Source organism: Phascolarctos cinereus, unplaced genomic scaffold, assembly GCF_003287225.1.
Source record: "Phascolarctos cinereus isolate Bilbo 61053 unplaced genomic scaffold, phaCin_HiC Scaffold_5;HRSCAF=322, whole genome shotgun sequence".
NCBI lineage: Eukaryota > Metazoa > Chordata > Mammalia > Diprotodontia > Phascolarctidae > Phascolarctos > Phascolarctos cinereus.
The window spans coordinates 366121998-366139704 of NW_027555958.1; the positions used below are offsets into that span (position 1 = coordinate 366121998).

The following is a 17707-nucleotide window of genomic DNA, read 5'->3' on the forward strand; positions in this document are numbered from 1 at the left end:
TGGCCTACCCATGAGCAACTTTTTTTTTTCACCCAATTATTGACATCTGGCTTTATTTGTGTGAAAATTGTTTTGTAATTGTGTTCATGTAGTTTTTGGGTTTGTATTGGCAGATAGACTCCCTAATATTTTATATTGTCTACAGTTATTTTAAATGGAATTTCTCCTTCTATCTCTTGCTGCTGGGCTTTGTTAGTAATATGTAGAAATGCCAGTGATTTATGTGGGTTTATTTTATATCAACTTTGCTAAAGTTGTTAATTATCTTAAGTAGTTTTTTATTTGATTCTCTAGGATTCTCTAAGTGTATCATTATATCATCTTCGAAGAGTGATAACTGTGTTTCCTCATTGCCTATTCTAATTCCTTCAATTTCTTTTTCTTCTCATATTGCTAAAGCTAACATTTCTGGGGCTGCTAGTTTGCAAGAAGGCGGGGCCTTGCTGCAGGCCCCTGCTGCTGCTGCTCTTGGACCTCTCTCCCCTCCCACCCTAGTGAGACAGACGTTTCCTGGCAGGTAAGCAGCTTACCTGTTCCTAGACCAATTCTGAGGCGTTTTTCTGGTTGTTTTCTGGTTGTTTAGAGGGAGACTTGGGAGGACTTCACTGAGTTCTTTCCTCACTTCACCATCTTGGCACCAGAAGTCAGTCCTCTTTTTTTCTGGGGCAGCCTATTTCACTTTTGCTATAACTAATTGTGAGAAGATTTTTTCTGTGGAGATGAAATCTGCTCATGGACAAATCTGTCATCGATCATCTCTTTAATCCTAGTTGTTCTCCCCCTACCCCCAGTTGTGGGGTCAAGCATTGTCATAATGATAATAGCAAAAACAACAAGTTATATAGCACTGAGACACAAAGATGTTAAGTCACTTGTCTGGAGTCACACAGCTAGTAAGTGCCTGAGGACAGGATTGAAACTCAGATCTTGACTCCAAATATCTCCTGTGCTATTTTCTGCTCTAACAGAAATCTGCAGTTTCTTGCACAACCTTCATATTCTGTTCTGCTGTATATTTGCAGATGCCCATTCCGCCTGTTGTTTACATTAAGAATAAAATTAAAAGGCAACTCTCACCTCTATTAAACTTTTTCTAAAACAAAATCAGTTTCTTTAACCCCTCCTTTGAATGGTCCTGAGTTTATGAACATCATCCCTAAGATGTTGTGCCCCAAGTTGATGCAGTAATCCACATGTGATCTGAGCAGGCCAGCATATATGGAACCCTCATTTCTTTCATTCAGGCTATCATGCCTCTCTTTAAGAGGCCAGAATGCCAATAATATATTGGGGGGTTTTGTTTTTGACTGTCATATTGCATTGCTGACTCGTACCCAGAGTCCTCATTTTACAGATGAGGAAACTGAGGTCCAGAGGAGGGGTGTAAGGCCATAGAAATAATAAAATGGCAGCGAGCTCAGTTCCTCTGACTCCAGATGGAGCCCTCTGTAGTGTATCAGGCGGCTCCCTTATTTAATGACTCTTTTCCTCTCAGTGCCCTAGACTGCTTGATACTGAATTAGCTGCTTTCCTGACTTAGGAGAATTCTGCAAACTGCTCCATCAGCACTCAAGAGATGAGCATTCCAGGCGGCCCTTGGCTTGGGGCAGCTCATGTTGCCGCTCGTCATGTGGCAGCCTCCTGACTTCCAGGGAGACATGAGACCTGCTGCTTTCCTACAGTCCTGATTCACTGGAATTTCTCCCTTAAAAGAAGAGTTTTGCCATTTGTTAATGTTATCCTCCACTAGTGTGGCTTTTTGAAATTTGAAATTTGGCAGTGGATTCATTCATTCATTGCTACAAAAATGAATCGCTGATATAATCTAGAAATTCCAGAGCTAGAAAGGCTGTCTTCCAACTCCCCTTGCTCCCCCACCCCACCCCCAGTACTGTCTGGATCTGACTATTATTTTCCTGTTAAAAAATTTTAGTTGGTTCCATATTGACAGGCAAAACTCCTTAGCCTGACATTTATAGGACCTTCCAAAATTTGTCTCCATGCTAACATTCTGGCCCTTATATTCCCCTTCATGTGCTCCATTTTAGGCCTATCTAGACTACTAGCTAATCCGTGACCTCATTCTGCATTCTGCCACCTCCACGCATTGATGTATGCCATCTCCTATGCTTAGAGTGCCATCACGCTTTTTTCATCTCTGCTCCTTGGAACCCTCCCCTCCTTAAGGCCAAAACCTTCTCTCTTATTGTAGTTGGAGTAAAGTTGGAGATCCCAGGGTTCTGTACAAGGAAGGGGTGGCACTGGCCAGCCCGACACATCCTGAGAAGGGAGCTAGCAACACATCATCAGAAGGAAAGCAGACTTGACTGAGAGAATATACAGTAGAAAGGGAAGTGAGGGGAGGATGTGATGGGGTGGGGGATGGAAACAGGTCAGGTCCACTGGGATGCCTGGTAGAAATGTGGGAGGGGACAAAACCTCTAAAGCCAGTGGGTCTCTATGTGGTTCTTATCTGGGTCAAACAGGACCAGATTTTGAAGACAGAACATTTGTGTTTTCATTGTCAAATTAACAAGAATCAAAAAACAAAAACATTTTTATATACAGAGACTAAAAAAAACTATCCATTTCTATTAAAGTTTTTATTTTTAACACATTTTTATTATTAGTCTTTTGTTTTTATATCACTTACATTTTTCAGTGTATCTTCCTCCCTCCCTTACCTCCTCCTTTTAGAGAGCTATTCCTTATAACAAAGAATAAAAGAGGTGGGGGAGGGGGGTTCCATTCAATAGATATTCAACCTATCAAAAAAAGTCTGATATTTTATTCGTTGTTGCATACCCACAGCCCCCCTGTCTATGCAGAGAACTTAGGAGAGGTATGTTCTATCTCTGCTTTAGGACCAAGTTTGGTTAGTATAATTCCGTAGCATTCAATTTCAGTTGTTTGACCCTTCGTGCCCTTTCCATTTGCCACTGTTATGGTCACTTATTGTTTTACCAGTTCTGTTTACTTGTTTTGCATCATTCATATACCTAACCCTGCTCCTCCCTATTCATTGTATTCATTATTTATTTTTATTATTATTAAATTTTATTTTTAATTGATGGAATAAAACAAGCATTTCCCTAACATAGTACAATAAAAAGATGATTGTACATGAAACTGCAAATCTACTATGCACAACTTGCTGTTCCTTTCAAATATACAAAATTATCATGTAAATTCCTTTTTTTTCTTCCCTGCTACCCCTCCTGCCCTAGAGATAGCTACCATTAGATACAAATATGTGTGTGTATGTGTATAGACCAAGTATAGGTATTATTGGGTCAAAGGGTAACAGTAACAGTAACAGCCACATTGTGTAATGACTAATATTGATAGACTTACCCCTTCTCAGCAATGCAAGGATCTAAGACAGCTCCAAAAAAGCCATCCTGCTTGTCTATGCTTCCTACTGAACTTCCTTCTGTTGTCTTGTGTGCATTAAAAAAAAAATTCAATAGTTCCCTTTTTTTTGTATCACTATTGCTAGCCCTCCTTTTCACCTACCCTATTTCCCAATTAAGTGAGAGAAAGGGGTGGGCGAATCTTGTAATAAATAAGGAGCATTCGTCTAATGTAGAATGGCAAACAGTACCATGGTAATGTTGATGTAGCAAAAAGTTGTACACAAAAGACATATATGTTGTAAATGGAGCTTAATTTCTTAGGGAAGCCATTTCCCATGGGAAGATGAGGGAGAAAGAGAATGGGACCAGACTGGAGAAAGTCTCCTGCAGAAGGTGTTAGTTGAGCTAAATCTTGAAGGAAGCCAGGAGGCAGAGGTAGAGGTGAGGAAGAAAGAGCATCCCAGTCAATGAAAAGGCACAGAGTTAGGATATTGAGATCACTTTGGCAACTGAGTGGATGATAGGAGTAGGGAGATAGGAGCAGGGAGACAAACCAGTAGGCAAATATAATATTCCAGGTATGAGATGATGAGGCCTACACATGTGTGGAGGTTGTATAAGTGAACAGATAGAAGGGGGCACATAGATAGGAGAACTGAGGTTAGAAAGTCAAGACTTGGCAAGAGTCTGGACATGTGTAGCGAGTGAGAGTCAGGAGTTGAGGATCATATTGAGGCTGTTGGTGCCCTGATCAGTAATAGGAAAGTTTGGAAGAGGGGTAGGCTTAGAAGGAAAGAGAATGAATTTTTTTGGGGACATGCTGAGTCAAATCAAGTCCACAAGCATTTAAGATCTTAATCATGGCACTGTGCTAGTAGCAGGCATTGTGCTAAGAAAGGCAAACACAACCTTTTTCTTCAAGGGAGATTCTAATGGGGATGACAACATGCAAACAATTATGTTCATACAAAATACATACACAGTTAAGTGAGAAAATCATAGAAGGAAGACACTAGCAAAAAGGTGGGAGGAGGGCAAGACTGGGTGGGAAGGTGGAATTTTAGCTGAGATTTGAAGAAAAGTAGGGAAGCCAGGTAGGTAGAGGTGAAGAGGAAGACAATTACAGGCACGGGGAACAGCCAACAAAAATTTAGGAAGATGGGAGGAGACCAGTGTCTCTGAATTGAAGAGAATTTCGGATGGAGTAGGTATAAGAAGACTGGGAAAGTAGAAAGGGGCCAGCTTATGAAACACTTTAAAAGCCAAACAGAATTTTATATTTTATTCTGAAGGTAATAAGGAGACACTGAAATTTAATGGAGAGGGGGTCAGACCTGAGGTGGGGGGAGGGAGGTCAGATGTGGTCAGACCTATGGAAGTTCACTTTTACAATTGAGTGGAGTATAAGCTGGAATGAGGATAGATTTGAGGCAGGAAAATCAAGAAGGTTATTGCAGTAGTCAAGAATATGAGGTATTGAGGGCCTTTCCATTGGCTGGTTCCAGTGGTTGTGTGAATAGAGAGAAGAGGAACATAAATGATAGATATTGTGACAGTAGAAACAGTAAGGCTTGGCAACTGATTGGATATGGGGATGAGAGAGAGTGAGGAGTTAAGGACTGGATGACTGGAAGGTTGGTGATAATAGTAATAATAATACAAAAGTTAGAAATAAGGGAGCATTTTGAATTTGAGATGTTTATTGGATAACTAGTTTGAGATGGCCAGTATGCAGTTAGTGATGGGTTAGGTCTGGGTGTAAAGGTCTGAGAATCATCTGTAATAGTGATGATGACTGAATCCGTGGGAACAGAGGACATCACCAATATAGACCACTGGTGTCAGTATCAAACAGAAACGAGGGCCACTCAACCATACTTGAGGGTTTATATTGACTTAGAAAACCCCCTATTAACATTATCTATGTTTTATTATATTTTAATTAATTTTGTTCAGTAGTTCCCAATTATGTTTTAATCAGGTTTAGGCCACAGTTGGGAGTGACCTGGACCACATGTGTGTTTGACACCAGTGATATAAACTATGGAGGGAGAAAAGAAGATGGCCCATGACTGAACCATGAGAGAAACCCAGAGTTAGTAGGTAGAATCTGTATAAAGGTCTAGCAAAGAAGATTAAGGAGTAGTCAGACAGGTGGGAGAAGAACCTACAGAGCAGATAGTCAGGAGAGGATCATCTGACAGTCTCAGATGGTGAAGAGAGGTCAAGAAGGCTGAGGATTGAGAAAAGATTGTTAGCTCTGGCTATTAAGAGAAACTGGTAACTTGGGAGAGCAGTTTCCATTGAATGATATGAGATCAAAAGCCACTTTGTGCAGGCTTCAGTTAAAATGTGGAACCTGAAATGAGTCTTGAAGGAGATGAAGGAGTGCCACTCTTCCTGGGGCAGCTACGTGGTACAGTGGTTATAATGCCAAGCCTGGAGTCAGGAACATTCATCTTCCTGAGTTCAGATCTGGCCTCAGACACTTCCTAGCTGTATGACCCTGGGCAAGTCACTTAACCCTGTTTGCCTCAGTTTCCTCATCTGTAAAATGAGCTGGAGAAGGAAATGACAAACCACTACAATATCTTTGCCAAGAAAACCTTAAATGGGGTCACAAAGAGTCGCATACAACTGAACAACAACAACAAAACACTCTCCCACTCAAGGAGATGACATGTCAAGTTTAGGGCACAGCTGGTGTTCTTTTTCAGCCACAGTGTAGAACATTTAAAAGGAGTAATGTGTAATTAGGTGGGAAAGGTAGGTTGGATCCAGATACAGAAGACAAGATTTTGTATTTTATTCTGGACACAATGGGATATCTGGCCTTTTGACTGTAAATTAGAGGAGCCTCTAGAATATATTCCCTTTTGTGTTTGGAGGTTATTTACCATAGCTCATGCCCCCAAACCAGGGTTATCTTGTAATTCCTTCTGTTGGATTTTCTGTCCTTTGTTCATCCTAGCCCTCAGTCCTCTGCCCCAAATCCTTTATAATGCCATATAGTCTTTGTGCAGTCCCAGACCCTGGAATCTTTCCTTCAGCTTTTAGGGCCTTATCAGTCCCTCAAGCTACACCCCTATTGTGCTCTTATCTAGCATTTCATTTGGACCTTGGTGGGTGGGAGGAAGGGTGGCCTTTTGTTTTTATTTTGGGAAATATCACCGACTTTTATTTAGTGCTCAGTGAAGAATTGTTTAACAAAGAATAACATCTAACTGTAAGGAAATGCTACATAAGTTACCCTGTTATATTTTCCTAAAAGTGAACCACAGTCACCGCTTGCCTGGATGTTTTCATATGATGTTTTGAAGTCTAATCTTAGTGCTGTTGCTACCAGAATTATGATTCAGTGACACACAGGGTAGCCAGGGTGAGGGAAAGTTACTTAAACTCTCCTGCAGCTGCTATGAGGCTGCATATTAGGCACACTGGGCCAGTTGGGGCAGGGAAGGAAGGTCATGCCACTCCCTAATTTTCACGACACATAAAAGTACAGAAGGTCAACCACGGGTCTTTGCTTTCCCATTTGTTTTGCTAGCTGGCTCCACCCCCACCTGGGATGAGAATTTGTTTTCTCACGGAGTTGTGAGCCTCATAGTTAAAAGTCAAACAAGAAAGATTCAAAGACCCTCTTTACTGGAGGAATCTTCTTGTCCTATGGACATCTTCACCTCTCCCTTTTTAAAATTTGGGATCTGCAGTTTCATCAATTTGGAAGAATTCTTGATTGTCCAAATTCCTTTACAATCTTAAAGAGTTGCTTGTAGGAACTGAAGGGCCACTAAGTCATACCCAAGGGCTGATATTGATTTAGAAAACCCCATATTAACATTATGTGTGTTTTATTAAATTTTAATTAATTTTGTTAAAGAGTTCCCAATTACAGGTTTGGGCCACAGTTGGGAGTGAACTGGACCACAGGTGTGTTTGACACCACTGGTAGAGACTATAGAGGGAGAAAAGAAGATGGCCCCATGACTGAACCTTGAGAGAAACCCAGTTAGTAGATAGAAACTGTATAAAAGGTCTAGCAAAGAAGATTAAGGAGTAGTCAGATAGGTAGGGAAGAACCTACAGAGAAGATATTATTGCCAAGGTCACCCACTCAATTTGTTTCAGAGGTGGGATTTGAACTCAAATCTTCCTTACTCTGAAGTTGTCCCTCTATGCAGTAAGCCAAGCTGCTTCTAGAGAAATAAATTGTCTAAATAATAGGTTGACAGGATAGCTCTAATAGGATCATAGAATTGATGCAGGAAGGGACTTAGAGGTCATCTTGGCCAATCCCCTCATTTTATAGATGAAGAAATTGACACCCAAAGAGTTTGAATGACTTGTCCAAAGTCACAAGTGAGTGACAGCTGGAATTCAGACCCAAACTTACCCTTCCTTCCTCTTCACCCCAAAGGACAAATGACAACAACAACTACAGCAACAACTGCCTTGTTTTCTCCCCCTACTTCCTCATCAATATTGGTATTGCTAAACATTAAGCTTTATAAATAAGTGGCAAATGCAGAATTTAAAGCTTTTTAAAAAACTCTGAAGGCATGAATATGCCTGATTGCAATAAGAGACAGAAGGTTAGAGATGGGAAAGTCTTGAACAAAACAGTTTACAAGGCCACTACCTCCCAAATTGGAAAATTGATTATAAAACTTTTTGGAATAATGAATAAAATGTGGCCTTTAGTTAAATGATTTCCAAAAACTTTGTCATGGGTGTGTGTGTGTGTGTGTGTGTGTGTGTGTGTGTGTGTGTGTGTGTTGGTTTATAAAACAGTCTATAATAGTGTTTCTTAAACTGTGTGAGTCAAGAACTGTGGTGTTCCATAAGGGAATTTTAATATTGACAGTACTTTTCTCCAATATACATATATATATATGTACATATATATATATATATATATATATATGTATATATATATATACATATATATATGTATATGCATATATATATGTATATATATATACATATATATATATGTATATGCATATATATATACATATATATATATGTATATGCATATATACATATTGTATTTTTGCACTTTGGTGAGGCAGTAGGGGTTAAGTGACTTGCTCAGGGTCACACAGGTAATGTCAAGCATCTGAGGCTGGATTTGAACTCAGGTCCTCCTGACTCCAAGACTGGAGCTCTATCCACTGCACCACCTAGCTGCCCCCTCTCTAAGCTATTAAAGGTGAAATGTGTATTATCACAATGCTTCAGTTTATACAAATTTTTAAATTTCCTTTTATCTTGATGGAACCTTTCCCTTCCCTCCCCCTCCCAGCCATCTGTATATAGTTCAATCCACAAAGATTTCTCTGGTCAAACAAGTGTGGCCAATGCTGTTTTAGAGTCTCACTGCTCATGACAGACACTAGTTAGTTCAATTTTGGTAGGTGTTCCTGGGGAGGTGATTTTGTTTAATGGAGAAGAATTTGAGGCCCAAAGTACAAATACAACAAACTGCTAGTTCCACAGAATGACTTGAAGCAAAATAAATTGTAAGAACCTGGGTTTCCTTGAACAATAAATATTTGTTTTTATTTCTTTTCTCCTAAAGTGATTAGGAAGAAAGGGGTTAGTAAATTGTAAAGAATCATAAAGGCTCAGATTAGATGAGGTTTTTGGTTGTATTTTTATGTTTTTTTCATGAGATTTTAGTGTAAATCTAATTGAAAAAAAAAGTATATTAAAGAACTAGAACATTTTGTTATCAGAGAGTTCATGTTCTCACAAATTCCTTGACATCATAATCAAAGGTGGAGAATTGAATTATGACAGCAAGAGCGCTAGACTGGCAGTCAGGAACTTGTGATTATAAAGCATTAACATTACCTCTTCAGCCATGTTCAAGTTTTGTATTACTTTAAGTTCTGGAACTCTTTTCTTTACCATATGCCAGATGCTTTCTCTCCCTGGAAGATCCCTCTGCCTCTGTGGCCCCTTTGTCTTACTGGTCCATTCCTCCTAGGACCCCCATTTTTAAGAAAATACTCAGGCCAGCCAAGCTGACTCCTTCATTCCTCTCTAGACTTCTTTCTTCCTCTGGATACCTTCTCTTCTTCCTCCACCTCTTCAAGCTTCTTTTTACATTTACTCTATTAGAATGTACTCTTTCTGAGGGCAGAGACATCATCATCATCATCATCATCATCATCATTGTTATTTTTACTTTATTTGACTTATCATACTGCCTGGCACACGATGCTTCATAAATGCTTCTTGACTCGATTTGACACTCTTGAGTTTCTTTGTTTGTAAAATGAAATGACTAACTATAGGTGATAACTTTTAAGTCTCTTTTTAGGACTAAAATTCTTGCATTTTCTGAAGTGTAAGTGATAACGACAGGGTTACTACCTTTGACAGGATTGAGAAATAAACATCAGTCTATAGTGAGGGTCATTTCAGATGTTGCAGGACACATTTCATCTTTCAGATGTTTTCAGGACTTGGCTTTGCATAACAAAACTCACTTTCTACCCCAGTGAAAAGATATGGGACTATGTTCATGTAGCACCTGGGGTACTCTTAGATGTGGGTCTCCTAGAATATCGATCCTGGATTCAAGGTGCTCTCTGGCTCCACATTTACTCAAAATTAGCTCATGAGGAAGCATTGATATCTTTACTTTTTCCTGTAGTTAGCCAAAGGATACAGTTAATGAAAAGAAAAGACTTTTAAGGAAATGACATAGTAAGAAGATTTACAATAGAACATTAACCTCATAAACCTAGGGCACACTCTCCCATACATGTACAAGTACCAGCAATTGAAGAAAGTTGTTAATGGGCTAAGAAATCACCCATGAAAAGAGCTTATGGGGAACACACTAAAAGGGGCCATTCATCCATGTCTCTTGCTGCAGGACTACCCACAAGTCCCTGCTGATTTGTAATCGCCATACTCCTTCCTTCTGGCCTTATTTCTTCAGGCTCATCCAGTTTGTCTCAGTTCTGATTAGCTGGGTAAAATGACCACAACTTGTCCATTATAGGGTCTGGTCATAGCTACCAGCCTATTGGACACATATCTCCAGGCCAAGATTGAGGCTTTTGGATTTTTCAGGGATTCTTTTTTTTTTTTTAAGGCAGTTGGGGTTAAGTGACTTGCCCAGGGTCACACAGCTAGTAAGTGTCAAGTGTTTGGTCTGAGGCTGGATTTGAACTCAGGTCCTCCTGACTTCAGGGCCGACGCTCTATCCACTGCTCCACCTAGCTGCCCCTTGGATTTTTAATTACAGATAGCTCCAATTTAGAGTTGGCTATTTTATTCCCTAAGTCTTCTCTGATTTAATATGCAAATGAATTTCATTCTGAGCTAAAGGTTAGGTAAGGAGACCTGATCCTTGTTTTCTACCCACCTTGCCTGCATTCCTTTTTTTATTATGCAAATTACTAATTGCAAAGCCTGATTGCTTTTGGATTTGGCTATGAAAAACCTCCCAATTCTGGGAAGGACATAACATCAAAAAATGAAGTAACATCAAAGGATAGAGACACTTGCTTCAATCTGGTCAGACCTTCAATCTTCTGAAGTCTGCTAAGATGATAAAAAGAAGTCTTTAGAAGAAAGCAGAAACCACTGCAACTGAGGGTGCAGAAAACAAGGCAAAGTTCCGTTCAGTAAAACTTGTATTTAATTCTTTTTGGTCCCTCTGTTCCCCTCCAGTTCATTTTCCTCTGTCTTTTTTTAAATTAATTTTCTTTTTCAATCAGCAAAAATTTGCTTTGTCTCCCTCTTGCACTAACCCCTTTCCCCCAATCATAAGAAAAAAAGAAAAACAAAAGCCCTATTCCAAATATTGTCAGACAAAACAAATTGTCCACATTAGCCATACTTTAGGAAGTAGGTAGCATGTTTCATCATTAGTCATATGGAATCATGTTGGCCATTTTGCTGATTAGAATTCCTGTCTTTCAAAGTCATTTGATTTTACAATATTGTCTTTGTATAAATTGTTCTGCTTCTGCTCACTTCGTTCTGCATCAGTTCGTACAGGTCTTTCCATGTTTCTCAGTAACAATTCCCCTTATCATTTCTTATAGGACAATAATTATATACCATAACTTGTTTAGTCATTCCCCAATTAGAAGGCACCCCCTTAGTTTCTAATTCCTTGCCATCTCAAAAAGAGCTATAAGTATTTTTGTACATCCTTAGAGTTTATTTTGCTTAGGATTGACCCTTTTCTTAATCTGTCCCTTCTCTAATTCTTCCTTCAGGACCCTTTGCCTCCTATTTCCCCGTTGAATGAAATGTATTTCTGTCCCCAACTGTGTGTATTTTCTTCCCTCTGACCATTAAAGTTGACTTGTCAGCCACTCCCCCCACCTGTTTTCTCCTTGTTTGAATAGACTTCTACTTGTGCACCTCAAATGATTTCCCCTAATTGTCCTGTCCTTTTCCTCTCCATCTCCGTATTTCTCTTCCCTTCCCTTTCCAGTTTTCTTTTAAAATCATCAAAACATAACAGAATGACTGTCAGGTCTGTTGTTCTAAGAAATCTAGACAGTCTTGGAATTTCTTGAAATGAGGTCTAGGTTCTTTTTTACATTGTAGAATTCAGTTGGTACAATGATTCTTATTTTTTTTTCCTTTTCTCCTCAAACAATCCTTTAGGTTGGTTGTTTTTGCTATGAGATAGCTTACGTTTTTTTAAAAAACTTTTTCAGTGTCTTGAATTTGTTTTAATATTTCTTGTCTTCTGGCACAGTTGTTAGAGTGTTGGTCCTGGAGTCAGACTTATCTTCCTCAGTTCAAATCTGGCCTCAGAGACTTCCTAGATGCGTGACCTGGAGCAAATCACTTAACCCTGTTTTCTTCAGTACCTCATCTATAAAATGAGCTGGGGAAGGAAATGGCAGAGCATCCAGTATCTTTGGCAAGAAAATGGGGTCATGAAGAGTCTGACGTGATTGAAAAAACAAACTCAGTTTAAACCCCAGCTTTGTCAATAAAGTGTTCTCATTAAGGCCTTCAGTACTTTAACCTAAAAGAATAGGGACAGCTAGGTGGTACAGGGGATAGAGTGACAGGCCTGGAGTGAGGAAGACCTGAGTTCAAATCCAGTCTCAGACACTTACTAGCTGTGTGACCGTGGGCGAGTCACTTAACCCTGTTTGTCTCAGTTTCTTCATCTGTAAAATGAGCTGGAGAGGAAAATGACAAACCATTCCAGTCTCTTTGCCAAAAAATTCCCAAAAGGGGTCAAGAAGAGTCTGACGTGACCAAACAGTAACAATTTTCAGGGAATTTGTTCCTTGAGCAAGTCCTTAGAAGGGCTTCAGTTTGAAAAGAGAGAGAAAAAAAAAGAATCTACCAGTGTACAGAACTGAAAGTGGAGGCAGTTACTCCTAAGCTATTCTCTTTCCAGTTCTTTCTTCCAACATTCTCATTTCTTTTCCATTTTTTTTCTAGCACTCTTATTTCATTTATAAAAACATTTTTAAATTCGTCTTTTAAACTCTTGCTTTAAGTCTTCCAACAATTTTAGTTGAACTTGTGCCCAAATTGTGTTTTTCTTTAAGGCTTTGCTTGTAGATGTTTTGGAGCCATTGTCTTCTGAATTTGCGTCTTGCGGAACCCGTCACCATAATAGCTTTTTGTGTGGAGTTCTTTTTTGTTTGCTCATTCTTCCAGCCTACTTCCTGACTTTGGACTTGATATTAGGGCCAGGCTTTGCCCTGCTGGAGGGAAGGTCTGGGCTATTCCTGCTGCCACTTTCTTTCGTATTGAGTATTTTGTTATTTCAAGATCTCGAGGACAGGCAGGGGTCCTGAAAGTTTTCAGTATTCCCAAAATGGTAATGACTGCATTGCAAGTTGGGTTGCTGCTCTCTTGGTCTGAGCTCTGCAAGTTCTTGACTTGGGTTTGTGTCTGAGCAACTAGCCTGTGGCCTTGCCTCTCTTGGAGTTTCAGTGTCCTTCTGTGGGACTGTCATTGTAAATCAGCTGGGAAGTTGTTGGTCCCTGTTCTGGTGATTCTGCTTTAGCCTCAGACTAGGCTGGAGACTGGAACTGAGTCCCTCCTCTGCTCCTGAGGTCAAAGTCACAATCCTGTCGCTTGATTCTGAACTTGTTACTCACTCATTACACAGCCTAGGGCCTATGACAATGATGACTTGTTACCTGAATGCCACCTCTGGACATTCAGTCCCTTGAATACCACCTCTGGGCACAGGTCTCTTCCTCGGTCTGCCCTAGATCTATGATCCAGAACTAGGTAGTGAACAGCAGAGCTGCCAGTTGGCACCTGTTCCTGCATCCTCCTCAGGGTCACGGTGCCCCGATATGGCTCGGGGATCTTGTCTTGACCAGGTGCACAGCCTCAGTCCTCATTCATTCCCTGAAAGCTGAAATACTCTGGGCTGTGTGCTCCTAGGGAGACCCAGGCCCAAGAGCCACAGACTGCTCTGTTTCCTGTGGTGGAGTTGGACTGGAAAGATGTGTGTGACTCACTGTGTGACTCATTCTACCTTTATCTTGGTTTTCCCAGTCAGGATTGGGTCTGGTTTTCTAGATCTGTTTGGAGAAGGTTTGGAAGAGAGAGAGAAAGAGAGAGAGAGAGAGAGAGAGAGAGAGAGAGAGAGAGAGAGAGAGAGAGAGTGTGTGTGTGTGTGTGTGTGTGTGTGTGTGTGTGTTTGAAGCTTTCTATACTTCCTGCTATTCCACTATCTTGGCTCCCCCTCCCCCATAGTTTTCATAAGAGTAACCAAAGAACAAAGGGATCTAATTTAATTATGCTTTTTGAATGTGGCCCAGTAAGAAAACAGGCTGCTTCATGAAGGAAAATGTTCTGTTAATTGAGATTTCCAACCAAAGATCCAATGACCACTTATTGGTCATGTTGTGGAGGGTGTTCATTCATCAATTATGGGGTTGGTCTGAGGCAGTTCTTAAAACTTTTTTCATCATGAATGCCTTTGACATTTTGGTGAAGCCTTTGGACCCCTTCAGAAGAATGTTTTTAAATGCATAAAATAAAACACATAGAATGACAAAGGAAGCCAATTGTATTGAAATACAGTTATCACAATGTAAAAACAAAAAACAAATCCCAAGTTCATGGACTCCACATTAAAGACCCCTGCCCTAGATGATCTTTGTGTTTAAGAAGGTATTTGGATAGTAGATTTAGAGCTGAAAGGGACCTTGGAAGTGATTGAGTCCAAACCTTTCATTTTATAGATGAGGGAACTGAAACACAGAAAAGTTAAATAACTTGGCCTTGGTCAAACAACTAATAAGCTCCTGAGGCAGTATTTGAACCCAGGTTTTCCTAAGCCCTAAATCCAGCTGTCTGTCCACTATGCCAGAGAATGTACCCTATTAAAGTTAATTTGTTGTTATAAGAACACTATTTAAGAACTGAAGGCACTTGACATTTGGCCTCCTGTCCTTAAAGGTGCATACACCATGCACAATTGTAGTTTATATTTCCCCCTTTGCAAGCAGAGACCTATATGGAAAAACTAGATTTGTTCAACTGGGGTCCAAGATGCTAAGGAAATCTTCAATTTGGAGGTCACTACTCATTACTGAGAATGGTGTTGAGGACAGGAATCTTTTTTCTTTAATAACACTTATTGTACTAGGTGAGACATGGAAAGACATATATAACTGAAATGTGGAATTCAGAAGAATATGGGACTGTTTGTATGAACTGGTGCCACTTATTTTATTTAATTTTTTTTTTGAGGCAACTGGAGTTAAGTGACTTGCCCAGAGTCACACAGTTAGTGAGTGTTATGTGTCTGAGGCTGGATTTGAACTCAGGTCCTCCTGACTCCAGGGCCGGTGCTGTATCCACCGTGCCACCTAGCTGACCCCTGGATGCCACTTAATAAACAGGAAAAGAGTTTATGCAGTGACTACACTCTTATAAGTGAAAGGAACAAGTACTGTTTAGATATCATGCCCAAGATTGCACTAGAAAAGAGATGAGAGAATGCACCTGTCTCCTTTCTTTAGAGAGAAGAGAGATGATGGCCATGGACTGTTGAATGTTGCATTTTCTGTTTCATGTGGTCATTCTTTGGCTTGACTTGGCTATTTTTCATTGTTGAAAGGGAATGCTTACTGATGCTGGTGGTTGTGTTACCCAGAAATGATTGTGTTGTAAAAACAAAAGGAATAACAGATTATAATGTGGTGTGTGTGTATGTAGACACAAGCGAATGTGGGTCCATACCTTCACTTAAGTAGCCTAGCCATTCCTTTTTGGAAGTTTTATTTTCCTGCATAGTAATTAACATTTCATTGCATCAGTTCAGATTACACAACACTTTTAACAGCTGACACGAGTTCTTACCTGTTTTCATTCCTTTTTACTTCTGATTCAACTACTTGGCTTTGGAGGAATGATTGCATTACCTGTTCATAACACTTCTAAAAAAAATACAGCTCACATGGTACCATTACATTATCAGAAGCTGATATGGAACTGTTTATCTTAATTTAGAAGGAAGGCTTGTATTCACTTGTCCTTCCTTTATGCTTAGATTCCTTATGCCTTATGAAGTCGTCACCTTTTTTTTTTTTTAAGGCTCACTCCTAATAGACTAACCAGCTTGCTGTAAGGCAGGTTAGCAGTTATACAGTCTCATTTTAGGTTCCCTGAGAACTCTGCCTACACTCCTTCTGGCCTCCACTTTCTGTATCTCTCTACAAAAGAAATGAAAATATATGTTGTTGTTGGAGTCATGCTTATTTGCAGGAGACTCTTGTTTTGTTTCCCTAGCACTTATTATAGTCTTTGGCATATACTAGGTGCTTCATAAATGCTTATTGACTTGATTTTGGGAAAGAATAGGAAAGAGAACTATGATACAGTACAAAAACACTAAACCTGGAATTTAGAGGTCTTAGGTTTAAATAGTATCTCTGCCTCTTCTTACCTGTGGGGCCTTGGGCAAGACATTGACACCATCTAATGAAAACATTTATTAAACACTTACTATATACCATTTAAACACTCATTAAACACCAAACACTTATTAAACACAATGTGCAAAGCACTAGAGGTAACAGGTAGAAAAGACAATCCCTGCTCTTAAGCAACTCACATTCTAATGAAGGAGAGAACACGCACAGTGTTTTTTAGCTGCCAGTCAAACAGAAAGGTCCCATGGTCCTTTAGCTGTAGAGGCAAGATTGATGGTAATGCATTTTCTTTAATGTCATTTCCCCTGATAGAATCATATCAGTTTTTGATATGAAAATATTTGACAATGCCAAAGAATTTGTGGCAAGAATTTTCTGGTCTTCAGTATCTGGATCTACTGAGATGGTGGGGCTGCAGAATCAGTTGCTAAGCTATCCATGATGATGACTGTGGGGGTCTGGGCCTGATGTAGGACTGGTGGTGGTGGTGGTGGTGGTGGTGGTGGTAATGGTAATGTTGCCACTGGTGGGCTTTTTGGGCTCTGGGTCATTGGCTAACCTGTTGGGTTCTTATGGGCCATTGTGGTCAAGGTATTTTGACTTTTTGGCATATGCCACCTCTTGTCTTTTTTAGGTTGCCTTGCTGTTTCAGTTAGCCTCTCTTTCTTGCCCCATAGATGGCAGGTATTTGGCATTTGGTTAATATTCCTGGTCCCTTCTCTATAAGAACTGCTTCCTCACGTGATGGCTGCAGGGGTCAGGCTGGAAACAGAACTGGTAGTCTGGGGTACATTAGTATTCTAAAGGCCCTTACATTCAGGGTCATGGGCTCGTTTGATCAAGGCCTAAAGGGAGACAGTGGTCAAGTCAACAAGCATTTGTTAAACATCTATGTACCAGGCACTGTGTGATAAGTGCAGAGTGTACAAAGAAAGATAAAAGACAGCCTGCACTCTCAAGGAGTTCACAGGCTAATTGGGGTGCTACATGCAAACAAGTATGCACAAACAAGATGGTGGCAGTGCTTTGACTGGTACATGCTACCCCTTTCCCTCAGGGTGCTTTAACCTCACTTAACTCCCTGGACCTCAGTTTCCTTATCAGTAAAATGAGAGGGTTGTGCTAGATAGTGACAATTGAGGTGAGAAGAGGGTGAGGAAGAGAGAATTTGTAAGGAGGTATATTTAGGCTTGATATCAGGAAATAATTCCTAACAATTAGAGTTGTCCAAAAATTAAAAGGCTACCTGGGGAAGTGGTAGGTTTTCTCTCATTGGAAGTCTTCAAATTTAAAGTTGATTGACCACTGGTTGGGCATATTGTGGAGGGGATTTTTCTTTCAGGAATGGGCTTGGAGTAAGAGTTCACCGAAGTCTCTTCCAACTTTGGTATTCTGTATGCTTTTGGAAGTTTGCATTTTTGTCCTAGTTCTGGCAAATATGTGTAA

The 17707-nt window shown here is 40.1% G+C and overlaps 1 protein-coding gene across 2 annotated transcripts in view; it reads left to right on the plus strand.

Moving 5' to 3' along the window:
* PTPN14 (protein tyrosine phosphatase non-receptor type 14) overlaps window positions 1-17707 on the plus strand; it is a 259512-nt gene that overhangs the window by 85106 nt on the left and 156699 nt on the right. The window contains exon 2 of one of the 2 annotated variants that reach the window (XM_021007778.2): window positions 400-517. The exons of the other annotated variant lie outside the window; for it this stretch is intronic. The gene's annotated coding sequence lies outside the window, so the exon portion shown is untranslated. The remainder of the gene's footprint in view (window positions 1-399; window positions 518-17707) is intronic. 2 annotated transcript variants of the gene reach the window in all.